The following is a 23,418-nucleotide window of genomic DNA, read 5'->3' as shown; positions in this document are numbered from 1 at the left end:
ATGGGATTTTACAATATTGTAAGCATCAGAATTCCTATGTTAACCTCATAATATCTTGCCTAACATGATAGAATAAAATCAAGACTGGAATAAATCTAGTTCTGAAAAGGGGTAGGGGGAAGGTAAAGACAGTGGGATGGCACTACACATTAGTGGTCTAACTAACCTGCTAGATTTTCTGAAGGCAGAAATAGAAAATAAAGAAATAATCCAATAGTTTGAATTAAAACCAGTTTTGAGATGGATCGTAAAAGTTGTTGGCTGCTATGGTGTTTTGGGTTTGTTCTATATTATCAGAATATGGGTAGAAATTTCTGTAATATTTGTAAAGAAATAAATACTAACAGGAGCTATGTTATTATGGAAGACTTCACCTGCTCACTAGGGAAAAGAAACTCTATTTAATATGATAAAGTCCAAACAAATCTAGATGAGATGGCTGACAGGGTTGTGTCTGTTTTCCGCCCCCCCCTCCCCCCCCCCCCCCCCCCCCCCCAAAAAAAAAAAGAAAAAGAAAAACCCAAAGATTGCAGTGAGGAGTTGATAGTATTTCACATTTAGCTCTGATAAATAGCAAGGTCATTATTAGCACGGAATCAGTTTGAAAAGGGTAGATGTGGAAAAGTATAGGAAGTAACTGAGGAAGTCAACAGGAAGTGTAGTAAAGGATATGGCCTTTCTATAGTTACAGGTATGAAATCCATGTGAAACTTGTTCCCCCAAAAGGGGCACTAAATATATAGGAGAGAACTTCCAAAATAATAAACAGCCATATCAGAAAGGATACTGGGATAAGAACAGAGCCTACAGAGAATGGAAAATGGGATTGTTAAGCAAAGAAAAACGTAGTTTGGGGTTTAGAAAGCATAAAGCATTATTTTACAGAAGTGACAGTTATATGTGGCAATAGAACTAAAACAAAGAACAAGATATTTTTATTCCTATATGTTAGGGAATCACAGAAAGGTCTACTGTGCACTGAGGAACAGCTAAAATTGAGGCTAATCTAAATATGGTCCCAAAACTAAATTAATGCTTTGCCTCACTCATTGATAAAAGTGATAATACTGGAGAAGGTAGGATGTCTGAGGGGAACAAGCATGTAGACATGGAAGTTTTCATCTTCAGTGGAAACTGATCTCAAAGTGTGTGGTAAAGTCAGGGAGAGAGGATCTAGAGGATGTTCATTCCAGATAATTGCTATATGCATATATATTTCATATAGTAGTGCTATATAAAATTAGCATGATACCTACTGCTTTCTGGATGAAAAGGGAAAGCCGCCTACTGAATTGTATTGTCCCCTCTCTCTCATTCTATTTGCAAACTAGGAACTTTGAGAAACTAGTTTTGCTATCATCCTGACAAGACTAAAAAGCTCAACATAAATACTTTCTTCAAAAGAATACACTAGAAACATAATATCATTTAGGAAACCAAGAGGAGCTGTCAAATAACTGCAAAAACTAGTATGTTATTTCTGTTTCTTCTGTTGCTGTTTTTGCTGCTCTCATCTTATAATAATCACTCACCTCCTACATGGATGGAGGAAAGCTATGGGGGGTAGGAAGAACAGTAGGAAACTGAAATAAATCAAAATACTCTGTTTTGAACTTTTGACCATTAAAAAATTCCTTTCTATTTTGGAGGAAAAAGTATGGTACAGATTAATAGTGGAGTGACAAATATTTTCTTTGTAAAGAATTTTATCTCACATTTCCATTTGTCTTTATGCTATTCAAAGTAAGATATTGAGCCTATTTTGAATAGCATAAGTATTCAACTAATCAAAATCATTTTGATTAAAACTGAAATCCTAACACCCAGTATGCAAGATATATATATACACTAACTTCATAAAAACACAGCTTTTGTCAGGTCTTAAAGAGCATGCCCCTTCATAAAGGAGTCGTAAGACAATAGATTTCCTCTTGTTTTGCCTCAGTACTGCGGGCCAATGTTGTGTTCAACAAATGTCCAACCTGAGTGTTGTTGTCAATCACAAATCTAGTATCTAATCTGTAGTGTTTGGAACTGCAATGCTGTTTAGGCTGTGGAAGACAGCTGTGTGTAAACAGATATGGGGGATTTGGTAGCTGACTAAATCAGAAGTAGGAAAACAATGTAATGATATCGACAGTGTTTGGCCCTAAACTGGTTTAATAAACAGATGTTAAGCTTCTGCTTATAATGCTTTATTACTGTTAGGGGAATTGGAGGGAAGGGACAGAAAAGGCAAAACACCCTGCTAAGATGGCATGTATTCTAGTTGTTACCAAGTATATATTTTGTAGTCATGTAGATAAGGATGCAATTGCTACTAAATAGCTTTAAAAAGTTAACAAATGCCCATTAAGCAGTATGTTTCTAAAACAGATACTTTAAGATTAAAAAAAAATCTTGTGCTTAATATGCCTTTGGAAAACTTAAATAAGTTTTCCATCATATTTTAGGAAATACTGCACATAACACGTAGTGATGGGTTATCTGGTAATAGAGCTTAGGCCAGCATCTCTTTTTAATGGTTTAATCAATGATGCAATATCTAATGTTGCCCTATTTTGAAAATATCATCAGCTGGTAAAGGCAAATACTATCCTTACAGACTTATTTTCATTCATTAATATATTATACCTATGATATTGTTAAAGATCCATTTCTGGATTCCTAATATTGCAGTTTAAAGATATTTTTCTCCCAGGACTTAATTACAGTTATTACAAACCACATCAGGGTCAGGAAATCCCCTGAACCAAAAACTGCTGAAGGTTGGGTAAGTATTATGGAGAAGTATCATATATACTTGCTCTGCTGCTTAGTTTTCTTAGGTGTCTGCTTTTGGCTGCTACTGGAGACAGAATACCCTGGACTAGGTGGACCCTTAATTTAAACCGGTACAGTCACTTTGGTTTTTTTTTTCTTTTGGTAATATTAAATATCTCTGTGGCAAAGGTGGTGCTCATATTCATGTTGTTTTAGCCATCTTTTTCTAAGAAAAAGAGGCTTATGTGATATTGTCTTCCCCCTGTGCTTTACATAACATGTGAACTTTTTGGCTGATTTCAACCAATTCCAGAGGCGTTACATTCCTGTAAGTCTTATTAATGTGTTTGGCTGGAAGGGAGAAGAAAGCAGCCTGACTAAAATGGCTCTTGAGGGAGAGCCTGAGCAGGCGCGCGGCCTGCACGGGGCGTCATGGGGTCTGTTCCAGGGTCACGCATGAGTCCGGGGGGAAATGGGGCTCCCTCAGCTCTCCTGTGACCACAGTTAATGGGTGACCTGCACGACCTCTGTCGTCTATGCCTGCTGTGGGGGTATGGTTGGTTTGATCTACCTCTAATCTTTGAAATAACCACCTTTCTTCCAGTGATTTTTTGTTAATGCTGTAGTGTATTTGTAGTTTTACTCTCTTGCTCTGTCAAAAACCTGTGGGCACTGTCTTAAATAAATAGTGCACAGAGCGAGGTAATCAGAGTCTAACCTGGCCTCCACAGTGGTGGTGCTGCACCTTTGGCTGCTGGATGGAGACTTAACCAGAGCTGAGGGTGGGACAAGCGTGGCCGTTGCCTGCTGTGGTGAGGGACCGGATTCAGTGACCCCTATGTAGCAAAAAAGGAGGGAAGGCCTTATTTTTGCTGACCCTGCCAGGGATGGGGTCTGGTTTGTTTCCCTACTGTTTGGGGCATCTTCCTGGCGCGTCCCTGGCTGCAGTGGTGAGCAGGCGATGAGGGCGGCCGCCTGCGGCAGGGCAGATGGTTCCAGAAGGCGCAGGGAGCGCGTCCCTGCGGGGAGCACAGCGGCCACTGCGGTGGTGCTGCTGGGGACAGGCAGGGTATGTCGCTAGTCAGAAACCTGCCAGGGGTGGGGGGCTGAAATGAGTTTAAATCCAGAGTGTTTCAGGCTGTGGGATGGGGAGGTTTGTTTACGAACCCCTTGATCTGGGCCTGCTTGGCTCCGAGTGTGTGTGTGTGTGCGTGGGAGGGGGTGTGTGGAAGCTTTCCTGTCGACTTTAAAGTGCCAGGTATTTTAAACTTCAGCTTCGATGACCTTGGCGATGGAGAGTTTTCGTCTGTAGCTTCCTGATTCTTCATTTGTGCTCGTGTTTCCATTTGTGGATTAGCATGTAAAATGGGCTGGTGAGAGCGAACGGTGGTATGGGAATAAAACCTTCCTCAGCGGGCTAGGTGAAGTTAATACAATCAGTTCCTTTTAGCTCTGACTGTGACTCTGTCATTTTTCTAGCTGTGGACTTTGTTAATCTACTAATTTGGCCTTGTTCTCTAAGGCTAGGCAAGTGGTTTACTAGTAGCTGATTTACCCAGGTGGTATGTGCAAGTCTGACCGCAGAACCTGCTCCTCTGCCTAGTTTGACTTTATCTGGCAATATTTGATTCCTTTGGCATTTGTTTCTTTCAGCTCTTGACAAAACACTGGTTAGGAGGGAAAATGTAGTTTGGTATATTTATTGATAGTCCTGTTCATAGGCAGTCCTGATGAGCTGGGCAAGGGAGAGCTGGGAACTTGTTGGCTTGTTCTGCAGTGTGTGTTGCTTTTCCAGTTTTTTTGCTCACCTGTGTGTCTGTATCAGTCCTGGCCAAGGGTTCAAAGCCCTGATACAAACCTTGGATAGGCTGTGGTATAGACCCAGTTCTGTAGCTGCTTTGTATTTCTATGCTAGACTCAAACTAGACTATTAAACTGTTCCTTTTTGCAGTCTGTAATTCAAATCTGAACACGAATCCAAACACATCTGTATCTAAGAGATAAGATGCAGCTTTGCTCCTTTTTCCCTACATGGGTAGTGTTCTGAAGAGGCTGATGCAACCCAGCGCTCCAGGTGTTTTTTTTCATTATTTCATATCCTGCAGAAGTGTATTCTGACTGTGAGAATTGATTAACTTACCTGAGGCAGTGGAATAGCAGGTTAAAAACTGTGTTTGAGAAAAGATGGCTGATTTGAATACATGTAATAACAATGTCATCTCAGCTTTCAGGATGGATAATCTGGTCAATATGTGGGCCCAAGAAACTTTTAAACCCATCTGAATTAACTATGTCATCTCATATATACTGTAACTAATTGTGTATTCTTTTAAAAAAAGAAAAGCCCCTATCTTGTCTTGACAGAGTTGGACAAGAAAATAATAAAGGCAGATGATAGCAGTTTTATTATTCTTTCAAATTAAGGAATTGGGGTAAAAAAACTTATTTTTAAACACAAATAAGATCTGAGAAGGGCTATCTAAGCCAGTCTGTGTTAAGTGCTAGAAACAGAAAACTCACCTGTTCAGACAGGCTAGACAGAGATCTGTTTGCTTAGATGTGCCTTGTCCTGAGACTAACGTTTCTGTCATCTAGCACTGTTAGGATACGTAAATCTTAGATGTTCATACTTCCTTCTGTCTTTGACATTAGTTTACTTCTTGGAAGCACTTTCTGTTGCCTTACTACTTCATGAAACTTGGCAGCCCTGACACAGCAGTGATTCAGCAGAGCTCACTTTGCCTGGTTGTGGAACATCACTCAGTATTGTAAGGAATTTAAATATGACAGCCTATTGGAGTACATGTTAATATATCTTAAATATTTGTTTTATTATGGGAGGGATCTAGAAATGTGGGCAGAACCATGTCTTCCCCAGTTTTAAAAATCGAATTTTTCACTTATGTTTTTTTTTTTTTCCTTCTTGCATTAGGAATGCCACCTTCCTCCTCTACTGTGCATGTTTTCTATGTATATATTTTGTCACACTTTGAAAAGGCAGCAGAAAAACTTTAAGATGACTTGACTGGGTCCTTTTGTCTTCCAGTCTTCGCTGCCCTTGGTTGGCCTTCCTGCTCTGCTACCTCCTATTTGACCTTCTCAAGCTTGCTCCTTGCTCCTAACTGTCATTAGTCTTTCCTGTGACTTCTCTATGACCTTCCCTTTGGGAAATAAGTGGATCCTGAGTGAATGTCTCCTAAGTATATATGTCAGGTTTGCAAGGTGTATCTGTTGTTACTTTCTGCACTGTTCAAGGCCTTTGGCCATGTTGGATTATGTTTCTCTTTTCTCTGACTTCTCTGATTATCATTGTTAGGATTGGACGCGGCTGAATGAGGTTTTTTGTGTCCTGGATTGTCCTAGCCTGTGGAATGGCTGTTAGCTCAGTGTAATCTCTAGGTTACTAATCTGTGGAATTACTCACAGATACTGTCTGGTCACCTCTTGGTCTGAGAGCTCTCCAACATACCAATTTATATTGTGTCCCATGGGCTGTTGAGGGCAAACTTCTGATACATCTGAGGTCAGGATTGTAAGTCCAAGGTATGAGAGACGGGTGAATCTCCCTTCTGAAAAGCTGAGCTTAAAGGCTGAGGGGTAATGCCAAAACTTGAGATTTGATTGCAGCTCCTCTAGTGACGTGGATTTGCTTTTCATGTCTTTAGCTTTCCGTGTTTGTCCATGTGTATTTGTCCTGGTTTTAATCTTATAATATAGAAAACTGGAGCTGGCTTCATGTCTTGCATCTTTATCAGATCTATCTTATATTGGTCTTTCAGTGACAAACCAAAATACATTGCTTTCATCAGGACATAGCCAGAGAAACCATTGCCCTTTTCCTACAAGCTGCCTGGAAGCCCAGATCACGAGTAATATTCAGGCAGTCCTAGTTCATCCATTCCAGGAAAGTCATAGAGACCAAGCTTGTTAATGCAGGCCTAAACTATTCAGCAAGCCCTTGTTATTAGCAGACCTTTGACCAGGTTGGCAAGCAGAAAGGTATGTAAATTTTGTGGTCGGTTTGCCCCTCTCTCGTATGGATGTATGCACACGTATTTAGATGAGACTTGTATTGTAAACATACACATTCACACATATGCATATGTACATATGTGGCAGAACAGAGCTAGCAGCACTATAACTGCAGGCACAAGCCTTGTAGGGAAAGAATTGGCTGTAAAACTAAAGCAATTTGAGGTGAATGTAGGGTCAGGTTTTGTAAAGATAGCCTGTTAAAATATGGAAATGGGGTGGGGGGAAGGAATAAAAATGGGGAGGAAAAAAGACAGTCCAAGGAAAAGACTATAGGAAATACAAGAAAACTGTCTCCTTGAAAGGATAAGAAAATTGGTAAGGCAGAAAAACTGAAAGTTGATTGTAAATAAGGAAATCCATATAGGAAGACAGGAGGGAAAAATACATATGTATAAAAACTTGAAAATCACTTTTTAAATTCAAAATTCAGATCTCGTCATAGATTGTGAAAGGAACAGAAATGGTGAGGGCTGTCTTTCATTTCCAGAATAACTTTTGACATCATTCTGTTTGCTGAACTTTGACACTGGTATTGCATGTTTTGAGTACTTCCCACATTGCCTCATGCTACTAAGCAGATAAATGATGTCTGTTGGATTTTCAGATTTCTCCTTCTCCTGTTAAGTGTAAGAGATTACTATGTTTTTATTTTCAGAAATTGCTTAGAAATATTTGTCTGTGAAATAGTGTTCTCCCTTCTTACAGTTAGTTCTAGAGAAAGGATATATCTAGCAGTGCTTTAAGGATGATGTGTAGGCACCAGCTTAGAATGTGTGTGCCTCCACAGACTTGAATGCTCTCACCAAAGTTGGTAAGACTCTTCCAACACTTAAAGCTACTTAGATGCAAAGTGTCTTGCTGACCTGGCACACTGATACAATCCCACAGGTTGTTTTGGCCCACTGTACAAAGAAAATTATAAGGTGAATAGTAGGGCAAAGCACAGTTGTCCCATATGCTGGACTGTGTACAATAATGCTATGGGAGGAATAAATTCCTTACAAAATGCATAGTAACATTGCTAAAGGGCCAGAAGTCTAATACCTGAGAAAATGAATTGGTTAAATAAGAAATGACAAATAGTTTGTAGTTGAAGTTTGCTCTTGCCTATGAAAGGTCAGATTTGATGCTTACTATTACCAGCTGTCCTGGCTTTATTTTATGATAAAAATCTTTTATTTAAGGGGCCTTTCTTCAGACTAGATTAAAAAAGCTTAACATCTGAGCTTTTTACTTAAACAGACTTTCTAATTCTAATGCTTAAGAATAAAAGCTCAAAAAAGTGAAGCCTGAAAGCTGAAATGTAAGCTGACAAATGGAATCCCAATGTGCCATTTTTATAGCAATCTCAGAAATTTATTTTGATCTAGACTAATGTTTTGTACTTTAGCATCTGTTGATTAAAGCTGATGCAAAACCTTTCTGTGAACCCATGATGACTTGTTAGTCAAGTAAGAACCTCTTTACTGAAAATTATTGTTTCAGATACATGGTTTGCTGGGAATGTTTCTCAGTTCTAATGTAGAACTTGAATGAGAAAGGAACTGAATAGTCCTGTTTTTCCCCCTCTCTTCACATACACACCTGCTTGCATCACTCCTTCGGGATGGAGGTTCAAGCTCTTTTCTGTTGTTGGTTGAAAGCATTGGCAGCTTGAGGAAGGATTTCTTTTGTTAAACAACCCCAATTATGTTATGTGATTAAATGATCTTTGGGGTCAAAGGCTGGTAGACTCTAGTCTTGTGGTTGAGATACTGCCTGGGATACAGGAAGAGGAATGTGCATTTGAATCCAGAATCCATGTACTAAAGCTGACAGAAAATTTCGTAGTCATTTGTCTATTCGTTATCCCTAGATGGATCTGTCCATGTCTGTTTTTTGTTTTGTTGGTATAAAAAATTTCAAAAGGTCCTGGGCTTGACCAAAGGCTGAACAAATCAAGTGAAGAAGCCTTTGAATTTTTTGGCAAAACATGTTTCCTGTTTTCTGAGCCAGGCCTTCTGGCAATACTGGATTTTGTGGTTCAGAATCATGTGGGACTTGCTGTCCCTAGTGCTGCTGATAAACAAAAGACATTATTCTCTAGGGCCAACAGCCTGCAGTCTTTCATGATCGTCACACTCTCCACGGAGTTTTCTGAGATGCTGTGGATATGCAATGTAAATACTATAAAGTCATTAGTCTAAATATGTTAATTTCACTGTAACTTATAATTTTCTATATCAACTCCTATGGGGAAGCTGTGAAGGTTATGACTCATGAGTTATAAAACATCCTTCTGTTGAAGGCTCTGTCACAGGTGCCAAAATGTTGTAATAGTTGGGAACAGTCAAGCTGAGTTTGTTTTCTGTTTTGCAGCTGTATTAGCACTCAGGTAGTCTTAGTGCTACTGTCCAGCAGACAAATAGGGAAGGACCAATAGTTGAACTACTTGCCTAATATGGGCTTTCAGGGTGAATCTCAGACTTGTTTGCGCTCTTGAAATTTGTACTCTAGCACTGCTAAAAGAAGCTATAAGTTAATATTAGCAAAGTATCTCATGCATCCAAACCACACCTCTTGGAGCCTAGTGTTGACTGTCACCAGAGTTTGATCAGTCCCTAAGTAGTATTTTGCCATTCAAGCAAAGGAAGTCCAAGTGGCTTTTCTGCTAGCTCTGGAGGTTTTTGCTGCTTGGTATAGTAAGTGAGATGGCAAAACATGGGGGAGGGTATCAAGGAAAAAAGATAGGGAAAGAAAGAAAAAGCTCCAAGTAGCTCTTGACAGATGGTGCTTGAAAATGAGTATCTCTTTGGCACCGTGAATGCTCCCTGAGGGGTTCTTCATTCTCCCACTCTTTCTCTTTCTTTTTTCCCTTCACTTGCTCCCTGACACTTCCCTTCATTTGCTGTAATTTAAATGAGAGTGCAGAAAAGGCATATTCGATTTTAATATGTAAAGAGCTACTCCTGGGTTTGAAGCAGCCATTTAACATGCAGCATGAGTGAAAGGAGGAATGGAAACTGGGGCTGCTGGCTGTCAGTTTCTGCCGCAGCAGTTGCTGCCATTGCTTGGCTGCTATCAAAGATTCGTCGGGGGGAAGTCGCTGCTTTGCAGACAAAAATAACAGATGGTCATTCGTGTTTGCCGTACTCTGGGGGCCTTGCCACAATACACAAGGTCCAAGAGAATTTGCATTACTGGAGGTGGTTGCTTTTTGTGTGTGTGTTCATGCATATTTGAACAGATTTTTTGTTTTTGGATTTTATAAACTTGCTAATGAATTTAATGATGAACCTATAGATTTCCTGATATGCTTACAGGATGTGTTGGTTTTGAAGTGAGTTTTAATTAAATTTTCCAGCACTCATCCACAATTTAGCACTGTTCTGTTGCAAAACAAGCATTCTACCACAGGTGGTGGGGCATGGATGTGACTTGGCGGGGGGGGGGGGAATCTTTCCCTGCTGCCAACCCAAATAAACATGGTTCATTTTGGAAAAATACTGATTGCACTATTTTTCTTCAGCAAACTAAATAGTATGTAGGCAAAATAAATGTCTATTTTGGTCAAAGACAAATTGAGCAGAAAGAAATAATTTTTGAAACCTTTCATATTTTTGTATCTTTAAATTGATTTTGTTTTAGCCATAACTAATTGGTCTTATCCTTACAGAAAAGTTCTGTTACCTAAAACTTGCCATCAAACTCAAAATCAGGTACCTCAAGTACAGCGTAGGGCTAAGAAATGTGACCTTTAGAGTCTTTATGTCTTAGTCTTGTTATTTCATGGTCTCCTGTTAACTATCTCATGTGGTATACAGACTTGTGATATAACTTACTCTGCCAGCTATCAATGAATATACCTCTGAAGAACAGAGGTTGCAAAGAAGCGAAGCTGTTTATTTTTTTCCCTTCTACTTTTCCCGTTGTATTAACAGCTTTCTTTTACTTAAAATGGTCACTGTCTCCCATGACATAAAAAGAATTGAAGTTATCCAACAGAACTTATATTTCTTACCCCTCAATAATGAAAGTTTCATTTCTTAGGATGTTTTGAGGGCTGCTGTTAAGTAACTGGCCAGACCTTCCCCATGCCTGTGATGGAATCCTTTCCGTAGGTTGATCCCAGGAGATGGGCTGCGGTTCTGTAAAGGCAGTGTGCTCCTCAGGCCCGAGGGTTCTCTCAGGTGTTGTAAGAAGGTTTGAAAGACATTTGGATTGATCTTTGTATTGTATTTGTGTTCTATTAAAATTGCCTTTAGGGTTCAGGAAAGTATAATTTCTTCTGTCATGGGCAATTTGGCTTTCAGTGTTTTTGCTCCTGTTTGTCTTCAATGTTTGTAACTAGCCACAACTAGAGACTTTTCCTCAGGTAAGAATACTTTCGTGAGGATATTTTCCCTTTGTTATGGTGTGCCATGTGATAGCACTGATGACCTATTTGAGGTGTGTGTTCTTTTGCTGACACAGGCAGGTTGTAGTTCTGAGGCTTTTGTGCAAGTAGTCTGATACACAAATTATGACCAAGAATATTAATTCTTTTAGGGCAAGAGAAGGATAATACAATAGGGTCTTCTACCCACTGAGCAGGTGTTTCTTGAAGAGATTAGTAGAAAATTAGTTGTTTGGGCAGAGACTGCTGAAGAATTAGGTGCCTGGAGGTAATGACTTATGAAAACTGAAAACAAAGATAGTTGAAGGTTAGTGTCCCCAGTACTTCATTCTCTGCAGAGAGCAGGGAGCACAGACTCGTATGAGACTGTTTATTGTTGGTCTCAATTTTAACTTTTTTTTTTTTTCCTGTGACCATAAGTGATTACAGGGGGCATCTGTAGGAGACATTTGTGCTGCTACAAGCACCTAATAAACTTCTTTTCACTTAATACATAATTGTATCTACAGCTTTAAAACAGTTCTTTAACCTCTGTCAAAACTCTTCTGCTTACTTTCTGAAGATGCTAGTGTTAAAATGTGAGGGGGACACCTTGGTTTACTGATCTATTAGTTCTAAAGGAAGTTCCTTATGAAGATTTATATGGTATATGTACCTCAACTTCAATGAAAACTTATTGCCTAGAGGTGTTAGTTACTGAAGATTTCTGCCAAAATGTGTTATTCCTGCTTCTGTTCAGGAACAGTCTTTTCAAGCAAACTTTTTTGTTTTAGAGGGTATATATGAGTGTGCAGGTAATGTGGGATGTGTTTATGATCATAAACTGCAAAAAGGTACCCTGTGGTGGGAGTAATGATGGGGAGTAAACTGCAGATCTATCCCAGCTTTTTTTCTCTGAACCCAGTGAAGTTCTGTCTGAGAAGAAACACACATGCACGTGTGGTGAACTTGTGCACACCGTGCCAGCAATATGTCTGGGACATAACAATAGGTGGATGTGGTCTTTTCAGATGTATATATTGTGCTTATGTGCATGGTGCAGTGCTATTTCTCAATTGCTTTAGCTCAGAAAGAGTGTTGAGGAAAAACTGTTAATAAGGTGCTGTTCTAAGAATTTTTATTTGTTGTTATCAAAGAAATGTGTGTGATCTTGCAGCTGACTGCCTTTGTGACCTGTGGCTCTAACTTCTCAGGAGCCTGTGGATCCTGATCTGTTACCTGTTCACTTTTAGAAACTACCTCTGGGAATCATTTTGAGAAAGTTGTATGGGTAACAGAATCTAAATTATAACTCCACCTACACCTTGTAAGAAGCTTTTTCTTATGATGCAGTTTTCTGCTCCTCCTGAATAGACAGTATGGTCTCAGCTGGCTACCATTGGCTTTCTATGTAGTAAAAGGGAAGAAGATAAGATGTGCATTAAGTGGGTGGTAGTCTGTTTACTTGAGTTGAGTAGAGAATTTCATGCTAATGTGGTGGCTAGTCAAGCATGACTGAAAACACTTGTAAGTTGTGTTAGATTCTTTAATGTGGCTGGCTGATTCTCAAGTGGATTTTGTTTGATGAACGGTGTAATTGGGTGGTTGTTTTGTAAAGCTACCTACCTGAGTATAGTGGTGAAATATCTGTAGTCATGCAGCTTCTGATAGCTGTATGTTTTGTTGTGGGCCTTGGGATAGACTAACATGACAAACTGCTTAGACAGCAAGAAACCAGTTGAAGACTTGATCTAACTGCATCACTTAATATTTTCTACCATGATGGTAAGCTATTGTAACTTGGGTGCTGCACCCCAAAAGAGATCAAGTAAAATGTGCATCTGGATCTCTGTGGACTTCTGGCTCCAAAATGATCGTGTATGTTCTGAAACAAATCAGTACTGCTAGAGCTATGCTTTGTGGCACCCAGGGAAAGCTTGTGCAAAAATTTATAGAGTAAGGAGTTCTCTGCTCACAACAGAGCATCAAATTTCCTTTTCTTAGGGCTCTGAAGATGGTTCCACAAGGAAAGAAGTGGAAAAACAGCATGACTTCCTTCTGAGGACTACTGCTACTCCTTAATACTAAACACTGTAGTGTTTGGCAGTAGTGGACTTTTTTGTTGTTTTGTTTTTCTGTGAATGTTCTTAGTGGTAGATGTTTGCTGAATATAAGAGGATGAGATAAATATGCTTATCGCTAGCTTTTAATGTATTGTATGGTGCGCTTTCAGTGTATTTGTTATACCACTAAACACATTACAGTAAATCTCAGTGCAAGAGGTTCCTGAATACAGGGATTTTCTGGCTCATTCTGGCAGGTAGAACTTGTTGACTTCAACCAGGTAAAAATGTATTTGAACTGTCTCTTGAGCTACGGGTGAACAAGATGATTCTGCAGGGACACATTCAGAGGGTAAACATGGAGATGAAAATTGATTTGAGATTTCTATTTAGCTATTAACAAAAAAAATCCTTGCAAGCTGGGGTTATATTTAGGATCTGTGTTATGAAACTGTTAAAAACTAGGTGGGAACTCGCTCATGGAAAGAGGATTAATTTACTCTTCTACTGCATTATTTTAAAAGACAGTTGGTAGATAGAACTCATTTATAAGACACTAATACCTTTGTTTGTTGGCTATAAAATAAAGGTAGTCTCTGAACCACTATTCAGTGTGTATGTGTAGGACTTAAGATGATGCATACAGAATTGAAAGAATACAACCACCATCATGCATATAATAGATCTAGGACAAGGTTGCCAGTAACGGGACAGAATACTTGCTGCAAAAATAGCTATGAAATTGTCCCACAGAAATAGCCATTTCATTTTATTTGTACCAATCTTTGAATTTAAAAGCGTGTTTTTAATAGTTCCTTGATTGAAAATAAATGCCTCGTTAATCTTGAAGTCTGTCTCAAAACTGCTGAAGAACCAAGTAGAAAATGGCTGTTAACATACAAGACTAAACTTGCACTGAATAGCACTGAATGTGTTACAGTTACAGGAATTCCTAAGAAGAGACATAAGGAGACAAGAGGGCCTGGACTCTTCCATCTGTTCACCAGTATGCACTCTACAAGCAACCCACAGAGTTCTTAAGACACAGAAGAATGAAGCCACCCCAGAGGGGCAGTTACAGTGCTTTAGTGCCCAACAGATACAGCAAATCCCATGAACCAGGTATTTCTCCTGCCAATATATGTTCTGACAAGGTGTAAACAGAGCATGAACTGAAGCAGTCCATTGCTTTCTCTACTGCTATTGTTGATTGAAACTTTCAGCCAGTAATTATTATTGCAGTTTATCATTTGCATTGACATACTAATCAGGTGTCCAAGTTCTATCTCAGGACCCTACTGGAAGGCACTGCCTTCCTGATGAATTAACAATCAAAGCTGCATCTCTGTACTAGTTTTAGTTAAGGATAACTAACTATTCAGCAACTAATACGCTGGCAGAAGTTAAAATCTTGCCAATGATTCAGCATAAAAAGGCTGTTTTTTGCAACATGTCCTTCAGTACTTCCTATGTGAGGTACCTTTTCTTCTATATTTGAAGCTTGTTCTGCCTTTCTCTGGATGGTGTCTCATCTGTTTGTGTGATCTCTGTAACTGCCATGTGTCTGATCTAGCTGGAATCAGAAACTTGAAAATTTTTAGTTGATGTCAGATTCCTCAGAAAGCAAAAAACCCTCTAAAAGGCAGAGAGGGAATAACTTGTCACGCAGTAGTGTGAACTCTTATGGTGAAGAAAAGCTATTGTATACATGTCAGAGTCTTATGCTAGTGTGAGAGTTTGACAAAACCAGGGCTAGTTCAGCCTGGGGGCTTGGCAATTAAATAGGATGTGATCAGTGGTACTGGAATACTCATGAATTCTCAAGACAAGGAAAAATGAGACTAAACCCTTATTCTGCTTACTGTCAGCTTGGAGCAATAGTACTGATAAAATGGTACCATGCTAACGTACTTTAACTCTGTATTTTTTTTGAAGCAGAAAGAACCAATCAAATCTGTAAACTGTGCAGATGTGGGTCACATTGCTGTTTCCTTTTGATGGGAGGGAAAGCTCAGGAAGCTTGTGTAGAGGTTGAGAGAAAAAAGTATGAACATCCTTGTATCTGAGCAGGCTTCCTCTACAGGAGAGTGACTGAATAAAAACAGATTTTCATGCTTTAATATGCTGGAACTGCCTGAAACACCTACCCTCCCATGGTATTTTATTACATCATATTACAGTAGTAGTCCAAAACCTACAAATTAAAAAAGCCCTACATAATATTTTAGAAGTGTACAGCTGGAGTGAGAAGCTGGGAAGTACTTGTGAACTTTTAAAGAAAGTAAACATGGAGGAGGGAAAAATGAGCTCTGAGAAAGAAAGGCAATTATTAAATCTGTCATAAGCATGCCAGGTCCTATCTCCAATTTTATTTTTCTCATTTTTATAGTCTTTATTGGGTGCAAAAGATATGACCAGGCTGAGGATTAGAGGCTACGTACACTTATCTAGAACAGTTTTGAAGCAGCTCTGAGGTTATTAATGTAAATACGAACAGAGATGCATACATAGAAGGTATGACTTGAGAGCAATGTGTTGGGAAAAGGTAGGGATAATCTGAGTTCATAGAAAATATAGACTTACCTGTGCTCAAGTCTGCCTGTAGCTGGCTACACATCTACCTGAAAAGATTTTTCAAGAATGTTTGAATCCCCAAGATAAGTTGTGTGAATAAGACCACACTAATGTATCAAGATTATTTTGCTGGGTTTGTTATTGACAAAACCATACCATGTCATAGAATTAATACCCTGCCTCCCCCCCCCCCCCCCCCCAAGAATGCACAAGAACATCATGTAATAAAAGCTGTCATCTGGAAAGATGGAGTCAAACAATTGAGTGGATATTGAAGACACTAGGAAGCAGGGTCTTGCTGGTGGGAAAGGCAGGTCAAACACTAAAAAGACAATAAAAAGAGCAACTGCAGTCAACTACGGAACATGAGCAAATGTTTTCACTGCAAGAAAGAACCACCTCCTTCTTGTGACAGTTGAAATTGATTCGATGTAGGTGTATGTTGTCTGGTATGCTGGCAAAAGGCTATGCAGATGCTGCTAGATAACCTGGATTTATTAGAAAATCTATATGACAATGGATTAAAATATCTAGCAGATGTTAGAGATCACTCCTGCAAGTTCTGCACTGTAAATCAAGACTGAAGCAACAAGACATCAACTTGTTGTCAAGCCCTTTTGATAAAATGATTTTGTTAAATCACTTTGTTTATGGTTTAACCTTGTAATAAAAGCTCCAGACTGGGACTTGTCATCTTGTTCACTTCCTGGCTGTTCCATGAACTTCCTGCATGACCCTGGCAAGTTGCTCAGCATGATGGTCTCTGTTCTCTAGTGGTAAAAGTATAACTGCTTTCTTCTATTCCCCATCTTGTCTGTTTAGACTGCAGGGTCTTGGGAGTGGTCACTGTTTCTATAATTCTCCTATGGATTTCTTGTTCTGTCTGCAGCCTTTATGAAACAATGAGATTTCATTATGTTCAACTTTATTTTACATAATTAACTCATCTGTTTTTATAAGTATTCCTTTTTTTAAATACATGATGGGACAGGGAGATTGGGTGGAAAAATTGTACACTGCAGTTGAAAGACAAGACAAAATACAAATGGTCACATGTATTTCTGTCACAAGGGTATCTGATCACAGGGAGTTGATTGTCTTCAGCGAACCGTTTTAGACATATGGTGAAAAGATGCATAATTCTTCTTGCTCTCTGAAGACAGGGCTGCAGCTAACAGATGATAGGAGTATATGAACAGGTTATGGAAATTGAGCAAGTTGACCTTTATACAGGAGTAAAAATCAGCAAAGCCCAATGTTCCAGGGCAGGAAAAGCATTTAATCTCCTTGCATTTGTGTTTCTTCAGCTATAAAATCAGGATAGTGCAATTTCTTCTGTCTTTTAAGGGTCATATGAGAGATGTTTAGGTGCTGATTGTACTCTGATGCTCTGGGTTCAGGCACTGCTGAGCACTGCATTACTTTAATGTTGAGGTGATACTTGAGACGATATATTCTGAGAAACTTGCTTCAGTTTAGTAATGTTATAACCTGAACGCATGGTAGTAAATGGATCTGGCAGGGATAGAGTTAAAGGTTCTGACTTCCTCTATCTCTAGACAAGCAGATGCTCTTCAATGCACTAACAAGGTTGGGTGGATTAGCAGGTGCTTCATGCAGAAAGGCTAATGAGGTTCATTGGCAATTGGGGATATGAAACAGCAGGGGAGGAGTAGGAGGGAGTGGGGTCTGGAAGAGGTTTCTGGTGCAGTTTCTGGCTGAATGAAACTGCCCAGTCTACTCTGCAGCTGCCTCTTCTTTTTTGTTCTATGACTAATAGGAACTTTTTAAAAAATATATATTTTATTTGGATGCTATTGGTGATGAATACCATGAGGTTCTCTCTCCTTGCTGGTAAAAATTGTCTGTGGATTAATTGCTTTGTCATCTCTTGACTGCAATTCTTACTGCTTCATTCTGTTTGTGTGTATCTGTGTGGAAGGAGCACATGCAGTACACACTCAGTTAGTAACTTGGTCCTGAGAGAGATTGTGCCCTATGCTGCCAATGATTCACCTTAATGGGGTGGACCACAGATGGTCTAAGTTTCCTTTCCAAAGCTCCTCTGCTCCAGCTGGGCTGTCAGGGTGAGTTAACCAGATTAATTTGGTCATTGCAGCTGAGTTGATTTTGATGGTACAAAAGCTGATGGAAGGTACTAATGGGATAGCTCTGCCAATTCTGTAACACTTCAGTGTTACTTGCCTCCACCAGGAAAGGAAAGTTTTAAGTGATGTTTTTCCTAGAATAAAACAGTTTCCCCCCCCCCCCCCAACTCAAGTAGAAACAAAAGTTTTTGCAAAGCATCCTGTAGATGTGGGAGCTTTGTTTATAGCAATATATCAAAATGTGAGAGTTGTGATCAAATCATGAGATGTGCTGCTCTGTCAAACTGAAATGTAGCTGGAAAAATCTGACATCAAGAAAGATCTACTGTCAGGTCAGTTCATGGAATAAGTCTGGTATGGTCATGTCTGTTTGGATAAGCAGAAATATCCTGTCCTGAAAATCTTCTGTGAACCCTCCGATGTGTAAGGGGAAATATGTCTTCAAAGGCACAATGGTGGTAAAGACATACAGCTCTCTTTCCTCTTCTAACTCTGTGATACATACTGCTCTTTTAATTACCTTGGGGTCTGCCATATTGGGACCCATTAATTATAGCTTTCTACCTCTTGTAACCAATAATGTTAAATTACTGAATCCAAATGGTCACATTTGGCACCTGTTACAAACAAATAGCACTTTATTGAATTTTCATATTTATAAAACAAGATTGAATTGCCACTGTTGAAAGATGAAGAAAAATGATAGGTGCAAATCTAAGAGCAGGGCTTGCGCAATTTTTTCTGCAAAATGTTGGTAGTATAAATAGCTGTTGTTTGTTTCCTTTGTGCCTTAAAAACCTGTTTTGTGGTCTTGCAGCACTCTGAAGGCAATGTGCAAATGGAGAGCAACTTCAAAGCAATTGTGACAGTGTGTAACATTAACAGCAATGGGCTAGCTAGCAACTCCATAATATTGATGAAGTCCTTTCCAGTTTGAATTGTGTCAAATGATATTTTTGATTCAGAGGCTTTTAAGAGCATAAAAAAAAAAAAACCAAGGAAAATGGCAGATCAATTTTTTTTGTTGTTCTGCAAAAGACACTTAAGGTCCAAGGATAAGAGGCCTATAGGGCTTCCTAGTTACAGATGAGATGCTTAGACTCCAGACTAACCTCCAAGGATAAGAGGCCTATAGGGCTTCCTAGTTACAGATGAGATGCTTAGACTCCAGACTAACCTGAGGACCCTGGTTTGTATATAGAACATTATGGTCCAGTACAGGTAGCTGTTCCCGGGTTAGAGTTTTTTTGCAGGTTTAGACTCCTGAAGTGATTTGAAAAACTGGAGTGACCAATGTGGCTGTAGGAAAAATGGTATGTGACCCAGCTGGTTCATGTGACTTGTATTACTTTTGTGCTGTTTGGCAAGAAATGCCTGAGTATAGGAAATATTTCTACAGACAGGTAAGGTTGTCTGGTAGGCTGACCATATGCATAGCTGTTAATGAAAAGTGGCAGTTCTGTATCTCTGGTGCCAAGTGCCTTATTGAATCATTCAGCCTCTTATATTTTAAACCTCACTTGGAAAGGGTTGTATTAGCTGGTGCAATAATCCTATTTCTGTCCTCCCTGCATCTCTGTCATGGGAATGCCATGGGGATACTTGGGAACAGAAAAGAGATTATAGGAGATGAAAGCTACCCTGTGGCCTAACCATTGTAGATTGTAGGATAGATCCTAGGAGCTGTTGTAGTTGACAGTGGAAAGAGAGTGAGAACTTTTTTTTTTTTTTTTTTTCAAATCAACAACTTGTATAGCAGTATTAGTATATTACTCAATGTATATTCTTGTAGGGAGATGTTTTGTAGCCTGTTCATGGATAATCCTGTGTTCCAAGGAGTTTTTCTTGGCTTTGTGTTGGTATGAGCTCAAAATTCTGTCTAGCCAAGTTTTCCTGTAATCTCCAGATTTTACAGTAAATTTGGGGCAATTGACCTGAGAACCTAGGCATCTGAATGCAAAGAAAATATTTCTACTAATTATTTTGAAGCACAGTTCATGATTTAACCTTACTGCGCTCCAGCTTCAAAAAAGAGCAATAGCTACACAATAGGAAGCTTCCTCGTGAAAGAACTTCCATTGGGAAATACTCCAAGATATAAAGTCCTTCTTCCAGATGCTGAGCATCTACTGAAAATACACTGTTTTTCAGGCCAGATTACTGAGATCCTCTGGCAACTAGGGAGAAAGACGGCTTTGTATTTAAGGTTGTGACTTCCACTCTTCTGCATCTGTCACGGACTTGCTCTGATGTGTGGAAAATCATGGAACCCTTCTTGCTCCATCTACTACTTTGCAGAGCACTTTTAAGGGATCTTGTTCATTAGCTGTATTACTTGAGTGGAGACTGTTTCTTTAGATGGTGTTGGAGTATTGCTGTTCTTCAAAGCTGTGTCAGACTATAATGGAGAGAGGAGGAGTGGTCCTAAGCAGCTTAGGCTGCTTCCTTAAGCATACTAAGGTAATATAGTCTGCCAGTGTTTCTATAGGCTTATCAGATCAATTATTCAAGTCATTGGTATTTCTTTATACTTTACCACTGACAACATGGGAGGGAGTGACCTCTGCTCCCTACTGTGAAGCTCAGTTGACTGCTTTCAAAGTGCTTTGAGAGCTGCAGAATGATGAGTAGATGTTATCTTTACTTGCTGATTTATGTTATTAAAAATTGTGCCCAATGCCCCTCTTTCCTTGCAGCAATAATTTTTCTGTGTGGAATACTTTCCTGTTTTCTGCTTATGTTTTAAATCTCTTCAGTAGAGGAGGGGTGAAAGGCTAGGTTGTATATACCTGCTATTTCTTTAGAAGAGAAAGGGGTGGGTGGATGGGGTTTAACCAGAGTTTACAATGATGTTAGTCATGATCTTGAGGAATTGAAATGGTAGACTTGATAAGCTATGATGGAGTTATTTTTTCCTCTGTGGATATATTTTCAAATGCAGCCTGTGCTTCTTAATTGTGACATTAAAGTCTTGCAGGCTACCTGCAGACCAGGATAGGCAGTAGGTGGTTACGTACTGCTGGCAACAGTGGCCTGTAGGGTTGTGTAGCCTGATAGGCAGCTTAACGTGAGCTCCTCCTGCAGTGCTGTTCTAACTGGGTTGTTAGGGCTGTGGTTTTCTTAGTTAATAGTGACTGGCTGTTACATGTGAGATATTGCCTTGTGTTCTGCTAATGGCAGAATTTTTTGTAAAGTACACAAGTTTTCTTAATTATTTTGTGGATTGATTAACAACATCTGTGCCCAGGAGTCCTCCAGCAGTTTTTGCTAGTCCTGCCTTTTCATCTGGCTCCATCTGCCCAACTTTAAGAGTGTCCCTTTCTGACTTTGTTTACTAAACAAGTGAGGTTAAATTGAGTTACCCAGGGGTTGCATTCAGCCATCTGTTCAAGTGGATCCCTGGCTCAATGAGTTGCTCTTTGAATGTTTTTCTACTACTTTCATATAAACTTTTCTGTTGAGAGAGAAGTTTTGGTAACAGACATTCTCATGTCCTTCCATATTGTTTCTGAACACAGAGGGAATGGTATGGTAACAAAAGAAAGAGTAGTTGAAGCAGCTCATGAGGAAGCCACAAGCACCTCAGAGATAGAAATGTGGCAGAAGCGAACAGGATTACCTCATTGGCTGATGGAAAATGTGGGCCTGGGGAGGAAGATTGTATTCCTCACCTACATTCTTCAGCTGAATTCCTTAGAGCTAAGATCAGAGTAGTATCCCTTATGTAGGAAAGCACTTTAGTTTAAGTCTCATTATAGTTGATTGCTGCTGACTGCAGAGGTAATCTGCTAGCTTTGGATGAGAAAGCACAGGTATTAGAAGCATTTGAGGCATAGAAGCACAGAGCATCATCTGACCTGCTTGTTTGTGGTCCCTAAGTTAGCTTTTCAAAAGCAAGCTCAGGTATTTCCACACTCTAATACAGTCAATAGCTTAGATTTTCTGACCCTATTTAGCTGTATGAGGGCCAAGCAGCATGATGGGCAGTAAAAAAGAAAGGACAGTGTTTTAGAGCAGCTGGCATCACTTGGTGACCTATGCCTGTTCAAATAAGTGTTTTTAATACTGCCCAAGGCAAGATCAGACATGTAGGACTAAAAAAATAATCTATGCTTACCAAATTGACGGCTGTATTCTGGACAGCAGAGACTTTTAGCTGTTATAATAGATTAGCAGCTCAGTATGAGCTCCCAATGCACTGCAGTGGCAAAAAGACCATTGCAGACCTTGAACATAGAAAAACAGTAATTAGGGATGACCATGCATCCTTTGGTATGAAATCCCAGGCAGGTACTGGAATGCTGTGTGCTCCCCCCCCACACACACACACTTTTTCTTGGGACATTGGAAAAAATAAACTGGGTGTAGAAGAGAACTACAAATGGGTAAAACACTGGTCTTTAGTGAGGGATTTGAGGAATATAGTGTACTTGGCATACTAGGGAATTAAATTGATTGTGGTGTTGGTAGCTTCTCTTAGAGGAAATTCTAGAATATTAAATGCCATTTTCATCTAACATAGAAAAACGTAACAGGCACTGTCTGAAAACTGAAGCCAGACAAATGCAAATCAAGTATGCAGCACAATATTTGGCAGGTAAAGTTGGATTAACCACTGGGCCAAACTGCAAGAGAGAGACTCTACAAATTCTCTTCAATGTGTTAAAATTAAAAACTAAAGGCATTTTTGGAAAGTGTATTTTCATCAAGCAAGTTTTTTTTGGCTTAAGCATATAGGTAATTGATTTAAACTTTAAGCTCTAAAGTAAGAAATTATATTACACTGAAATGCCATTCTTTATATATATATATATTTGAACAGTTGGGGAAAAACAATTTTTCCTATTTTGCTCAAACTAATTTATTTAGTTTGATCTGGAGAATGAAAAGAGTGCTTTTTGTGTTTTAATTAGCTTTTTGCTGTTAAAGAAAAGTTGAAGACTTCTTCCTATGAAGACATACATCCATATCACTTGGAAAGTTAGCTTATGCCAAGAGAAAGTCTACCCTGTATGTGTGTGCATACTGTATATGTATTTCAGGAAGCTGTGTTGTAGTAGTGAATTGTTACATATGATAGTTCGACATCAGGTAGAGAGAACTAAAGCTCTTCAGAGAGAGGTGTATGGTGTTTGTTTACCACCTACTGCTGTTCTCTTTTTGAAGCACATCTGTGAGCAGAATGTTCTCAAGGGACATCTGTGAAATAAGCCAGCAGCCTGTCAGCCACGCAGCATTTTCTTTGCATTCTAGTGCATTATACTTCCTCTGTGTTTTCTTATCCCTCTTGTAAGATAAAAATGATCTGAAATCCACAGCAATGCAGACAATTATCTGGCAGCTGGGGGCCTAGCAGCCTAGTTTCCATTTATGGAGAGAATGGTTCCTGGCAAAAATCTTCACATTCTGGGTAACTGTTCATGCTGTCTTGCTGGAGTACTGGGAGCCTCTGATATGCTTTCATCATGTAACGGCTAGATAAAGTTTGCTCATTATTGGGGGCTTCTTAAGTCCTCAGAGT

At 39.4% G+C, this 23,418-nt stretch overlaps 1 long non-coding RNA gene across 4 annotated transcripts in view; it reads left to right on the top strand.

Moving 5' to 3' along the window:
* Positions 1–23,418, top strand: part of LOC112993317 (uncharacterized) — a 591,392-nt gene that overhangs the window by 10,051 nt on the left and 557,923 nt on the right. For all 4 annotated transcript variants that reach the window (XR_010389683.1, XR_010389682.1, XR_010389681.1 and 1 more), the window contains exon 2: positions 14,156–14,337. This is a non-coding gene — a long non-coding RNA (uncharacterized LOC112993317). The remainder of the gene's footprint in view (positions 1–14,155; positions 14,338–23,418) is intronic.

The sequence above is a fragment of the Dromaius novaehollandiae genome, chromosome 6 (genome assembly GCF_036370855.1).
Source record: "Dromaius novaehollandiae isolate bDroNov1 chromosome 6, bDroNov1.hap1, whole genome shotgun sequence".
NCBI lineage: Eukaryota > Metazoa > Chordata > Aves > Casuariiformes > Dromaiidae > Dromaius > Dromaius novaehollandiae.
Note: the sequence above shows the minus strand (reverse complement) of the source record. Positions and strands in the feature narration are given on the sequence as shown.